Source organism: Perna viridis, chromosome 10 (genome assembly GCF_037379345.1).
Source record: "Perna viridis isolate PV_CMFRI_1.1 ecotype Kerala chromosome 10, ASM3737934v1, whole genome shotgun sequence".
Taxonomy (NCBI): domain Eukaryota; kingdom Metazoa; phylum Mollusca; class Bivalvia; order Mytilida; family Mytilidae; genus Perna; species Perna viridis.
In genome coordinates this window covers 4,667,865-4,674,033 of record NC_142454.1, presented here as the reverse complement: position 1 = coordinate 4,674,033, position 6,169 = coordinate 4,667,865, and positions in this window count along the sequence as shown.

Genomic DNA, 6,169 nt, shown 5'->3' with positions numbered 1-6,169 from the left:
ACATGTCTCTTCCAGCTTAGGTATCGATCTATCTAACTATCCTCATAGTAGGAGTAACATTGAGCTTTAATTTCATGTTATCATAGAACATTAGAAAAACAGAAATAACCTTGATTTTGAGTGAGATATTCTATTTAGGAATAATACTACTGCTAATTACTTGTAAATTTATATAATTTTGTCTATTATCTATAGAATTGTAGAAATATTTGTTTTATCAATACTTCATTGGTACATCACTAGTAAATGATTGTGAAGTTTGTTCTGATTTCTGCAAAGTTGATTATTTTTTAATTTATAACAGTCTGCAATTAATAAAATTAGTTCGAAGTTCTTTCAAAATTAAAGTTTTATATCTAAGTCCTCTAGAACAAAGTGAAAAAAAGAAATATTGCGTCTTCTGATAAAACATCATATGTGCATCGCGTGATAAAATTGTATTTACATTCCAGGCACCGGAAAATCGATACCGGGTGTAGGATATATATAACACTGAATTTGTTTTAGACCTGTTACATCTATATGTTAATACGTGTAATATTTTGTTTTACTTACATAAAGTACCTCTGATTTGACAAATTGAAAAAAAGTTGAACCTTGCATATGTAATATTCTTGAACAAATTCACCACAAAAATGAAACTGGTTCTTGTGATATAAAACTCATTTATTGAAACACAAAAAATCTTAAAGTCATTTGATATACTTTTACCTTTTGTCAGACGAAATATTTCGTTCTGAAAACAGACATACACAACAAAGATCATAACGTAACTAAAATCATACATACAATGTAACAAAAGTAAATGAGTAACTCGGACTCCACTAAAAACTGGGAGCATGGACCAGGTGCACCCGTTGGGTAAACGTCCTCTGCTTTTCTAGGAACACCCGCCGAGTTGCTTATAAAAAGTCAAGTCCGGGGTAGATGAACGAGGAAAGAAAACTATGACCCGTTGAATACATCAGTTTTCATGGTGCTGATGGATACACCATAACGATCCACGAGTTCATGATGACGACAATAAAACTTCTGTACTGATGACTTCAATCTTGTATCAACATAACCCTGTTCCAGAAGCCTATTTGTCACAGTTCTAGCGCGATACAAAGAAAAATGAGAAAAATGAAGTTATCTGAGAAACAGATAAATAGTCCTTCCCAGAAAAAAGATGGTTTCCAGAATCATCTGTTGCGGTTTTCATTTCTTTCTGCGCTTCTTGTGGTGTTAATTTCCTGCCACTGCAACATCGGGTATAGTAAGATTTTCTCAAATTTCTAACTTCTTATGTAGAGTTCAATGTGCGATAGATCAATATTACACAAATGATTCATAGTAGTATCAGTATATTTGGAAAACAGGGTGGTTTAGACAATGCAAGTGGTTCCAGCAGCCGCTTATATTGCTAGCCTGAACATAAAGCAAACCTCTGACTTGTGAATATGAGATTCAATCAGAGGCTTACATGAGCATGTCATCGCTCACCTGGTTATCAAGAGAATTTATGCAAGATTTGTAAGTGATTTACCCATTGGATTCTATATTAAGTTATGTAAGCAGTAGCAGTCATCTTTGATTATGAATCTGGTCATCATATACAGCTCTGAAGGAAGACCGCCTAAGAACAATTGCTGCCAAATTTAGTTCAAATTTGCTTAGTGATTACAGACAAGAAGATTTTTATATGATTTTCCTATTAGATCCATGTTTAACTGTGGTGGCCATTTTGGATTACAGATCCGGTCATTAGATATAGTTCTGAAAGAGGACCACCTAAGGACCATTGCTGCCAAGTTTGGTTCAAATTGGCTTAGTGGTTTTAGACAAGATGATTTTTTAAGTATTCAAACGCTATTGTGACGATTTTGTTAATTTTGAGAAAAAATGCATTAGGGTCGGGAGAAAAAAATTAGGGTCGGTTGGAAAACCCGAAACAGATATATTTTTTTGGGCCTAAGTTGTGTGTATATTTGTTTGCCAAAATAAGTATGCACATTATCAACATCTGTACCTTGTAGCTGTCTTTATATTGTTTATTGAACGTTAAATAATTTTTAACATTAAGTCAAATAATGCATGTCATAAGTGAAATCTTTTAAATTCAATTATTTTTATTATAGACAGGAATACACATTTTCAGTCTTAATGTTGCTAGATTGATCTACTGTGACTTTTGTACCCTATGCAAATTAACTCATTGTTAAAAAAAGAGTGTTTCGAGCTCGATCACAAGAATGTCCATTTTCATATGTGGACGGGTAACATTAACAAATGCTTGCTTCTCATTTCACCAATATATCTAAGTTGTTTCTTGGCGTATTTTGATAAAACAAACTTTTTTGGAAAGATCAGTTTGTGCTGCAGACGATGTCATATTTTTCATGACGTAATGATAAGATCAAACCGTATTACAATATGTCACAAATATAACCCCTTCGATGTGGACATTTTAAAAATGGAAAGAAACCGATTCGAAGACAACATGTTAGACATTTCTTTAAAGATGTGCGAACAGCTTTTTTAAATCGGGACTTTTATTAACTATTTTGACAATTTATTACATAACCCCAATGAAACTATATATAAAATGTTCAATCAGTCTTTTTTTGTAAAAGCCAATTATGTCACAAATCTGTATTTTTTCGACGTTGGCCAATGGCTACTTTCTTGCTTACGGTTGTGAAATATAACAACGAACAGTATTTTTACCAAAGTATATCCACCCTTAAAGGACTGCATAAATATTCAGAATATCATGTTTATTCTAAAAAAATAATGAGATGTATTGTCTAATAGTAGATAAATACACACGTATGTTGTAATGTCACGTTGTCTTTTTCTCGACGTTTTTTATTGTTGCTTGCTACCCAGTCTTTATCAAAAGCTTTTTTCGTTAGCTTTGATTGAATTAATAACTATGAAATTTTGAATTTTATATGCATGTATGTATGCTGCAGTATATTCTAAAAATAATGGTACTTGGTTGAACATGTATCTAAGTGCTGCATTTTGTCTGTGTCTAACCAAAATGTCACAACATCTAAAATTTGTATATATTATTTATTCACGCGTACACCATGCGAAATTCGAACGAATTGTTCAATAAGGCAAATGGTGTTGAGTCGATTTCTTCATATACTTAAAAGTGTATTTATCCTCCTTTATGGTTTTATCATTTCATTTTTTCTTTGACTTAACAAATGGGTAATATATATATGCGCTTTTTGACATTTTTGTTAGACACGGTTTTACATATATATATATATATATATATATATATATATATATGTAAAACCGTGTCTAACAAAAATGTCAAAAAATATATATGTAAAACCGTGTCTAACAAAAATGTCTAAAAGCGCATTTCTGACGTTTCCAAAGTAACGTTCTGTTTTGCCACGTAAAAACTCTTTTAACGTCAATTTTAACAACAAAAAAAGTACTGACAAGTTACGATACTAGATTAAATTATTACGACTATGGACGTAATGAATACAAAATACGATTTTAGCGAATCTGATGAAATAATGAAAGAAATGTTAAAAAGAAAGCCCTTGCGCGCACACTTGTCTGTTCATATGCAATGATATCCTAGTGAAATCGGGATCAGCGTGCCTGTATCAAAGTATTTTGCAATATGTACACACGCGCTTGCACATTTGCTTGTGAAATTTTGTAAAATCAACATATTTCATGATAGTCTACAAGTAATTATCTCTTGACAATTATTTTCGCTATAAGATATAATAAGCTGTACAAATATTGCCATTTATTTTTTTTTAAATCGGACCAAAGACAAAACAAAAAAAAAAGATTTATTCTGATGTGGCCTGTTTGATACCTTATAACTCGAAAACCGTAAGAGATATCCGAAATCTAATTAAAGAAATGGAGGTAGAATGATTAATGAGGAAACCGTTGACGAATCCAATCAAATAAAAAAATTCGAAATAGGACAAAAAAAAAGTTATGAAAATGTTTTCATGCGTTGCCCTATTTAGATACCCTATAATTAAAAACGATCCAAAACACATGAAATCTGCTGTACATTTGTTTAGCCGAATTACATAAATAACACATCAAAAATTAATAATATTTAGAATAAAAAAAATTCTAAATGGATTTTAATTAAATACGTATATGTACCCTTTTTGGCCCCTTTTTCTAAAGCGGCAGTGGCAACAAAGTCCAAATTAAATAGGAATCTATCTTCTTTGTTGGTAAAATCTTATCAACATTTCAGAACAATTCGTCAACCAAAACTAAAGTCTACTCATAAAAACTGTAAAATTCCTGAAGGTTTTGCCCTGGTGTAATGGATACTGACATGCTGCCTTCCTGCGCCAATATATCCTAAAATTGTCTCTATGTAGAGGAAATACACTAAAATTTGTGGTTACATCAAATAAACCCACAAAAAAGATATAAGGTCTCCTTCAAACTCTACTTCTGCCTCATTTCTAAAGCCTGACCGTAATCCAACCCTAGAATGGTGTACTTGAATAGATCTGTCACATTTCCTCAATTTGATCAGTGAAAAGTTATTTTGTTTGTGTTGCGAAAGGACACACTTGTCTTTGCAGAAGACAGATATGGAGCAAGGACTGGAAGCTGCCATTTATTTATAACTGAAAATTGTGGGTAATTTTTTTAAAAGGGAGATAACTCACTTAAACAAACTGCAGAAAATAATAGAGTAAAAAAAATTTACAAGGGTAGAAATTAAAACCACATATATTTTTTTGAATATTATAAAAAAGAAAATATATAGCTTAATTTAAATGCAGGTTGCAACAAAAATATAACTGCACATGTGAAAAAATTAACTTTCTAAAATGTATTATTTACATGGTTTCTATAGAGTTATCAGTGAAATGTGGAAAATACAAATTTATTAGATCTTCTGAAAAATCTACCATATTTTGACATTTGTATAAATGGCATGAAATAATATATCAAATTAATCATAACTACACAAAAACAGTTATTTTCATTTTTTCCATGAACCACTGTTTCTGCATATATTGTCTGATTTTTACATATAACACTACTTAAGTGATAAAACAGAAGGATTTTATTTACTTTTATCCACTGAAAATGGAACACTTAAAATAGATGTAGTTTTAGAGGCTTTTATTCAAGTATTTTTGTAAATTTATTTTGTTTTTATATATTACGCTCCCAATTTGATTCTAATGGAAGGAACAGACATTTTAAACATATTCCTGTCGACCATGCCTTCTGGCTATATATTTTTTATTCGTATGAAATGTTCTTATTGAATTACACACTACAAATAGTGTTTTTTAAATAATTGCCATCTTGATATTTAGCAGAAGAATATCTCTGGGGATATAAAGCAAGACGACACTGGTTATGTGGAGCCTTCTATGATCATTTTCCAATTATTTTGAAGAATGCAATGTCAATTACGAATGATCTATGGTCAAGACACATGACACGATAAATCTTGTAAATATATATCAACGGCGCTTTGAGAAATAGGATCAGCGTTTCCTTAATTGCATTTGTCATTGAAGTAAAACAATAATGTTCCAAGACAGATTGGACAAGTGATAAAAATAGGGCTTATTGTGTTACGAAAGATGACTGAAAAAATCTTTGAAGGAAAACATTTTTTTTTTGTGCAAATATCTAAGTATTGAGTAGATGTGTATATTTTTTATATCGTTTTACTTCAAAATGTGGTAATAATTTTGATCGATATAGTGAAAACTGAGACCAAAGGATTTTGCTTAACAATGATCCTTGTTTGGATCGATCAGTTATAGTCAGCTTCATACAAAATGAAGGAATATGTCAGCTAGTAGCGGAGATAAATTTGTTACCATTGAAATGCCGGCCAATTATAAGAATTGATTTATGTCAGTTATGGTGTTGAACTTTTACACACGTGTTGACCGTTGTATTCGTAGTTTATACCTCGGTAACGATCGGTTTAAACATCAAATACGATTACCCATCTCATGTGTGATTGAGTAAAACACCATTAACCCACGAGTTATTTCTTATATTTAGCTAGCTACAATGTATCATATTTAAGTCCTTATTTAAATTTAGGCAATAATGATATAAAACAAAAACTTTTAGATTGATGTTTTATTTTGATATATGTTTGTGTTGATTTGTATGCTTTATTTTTGTTTTT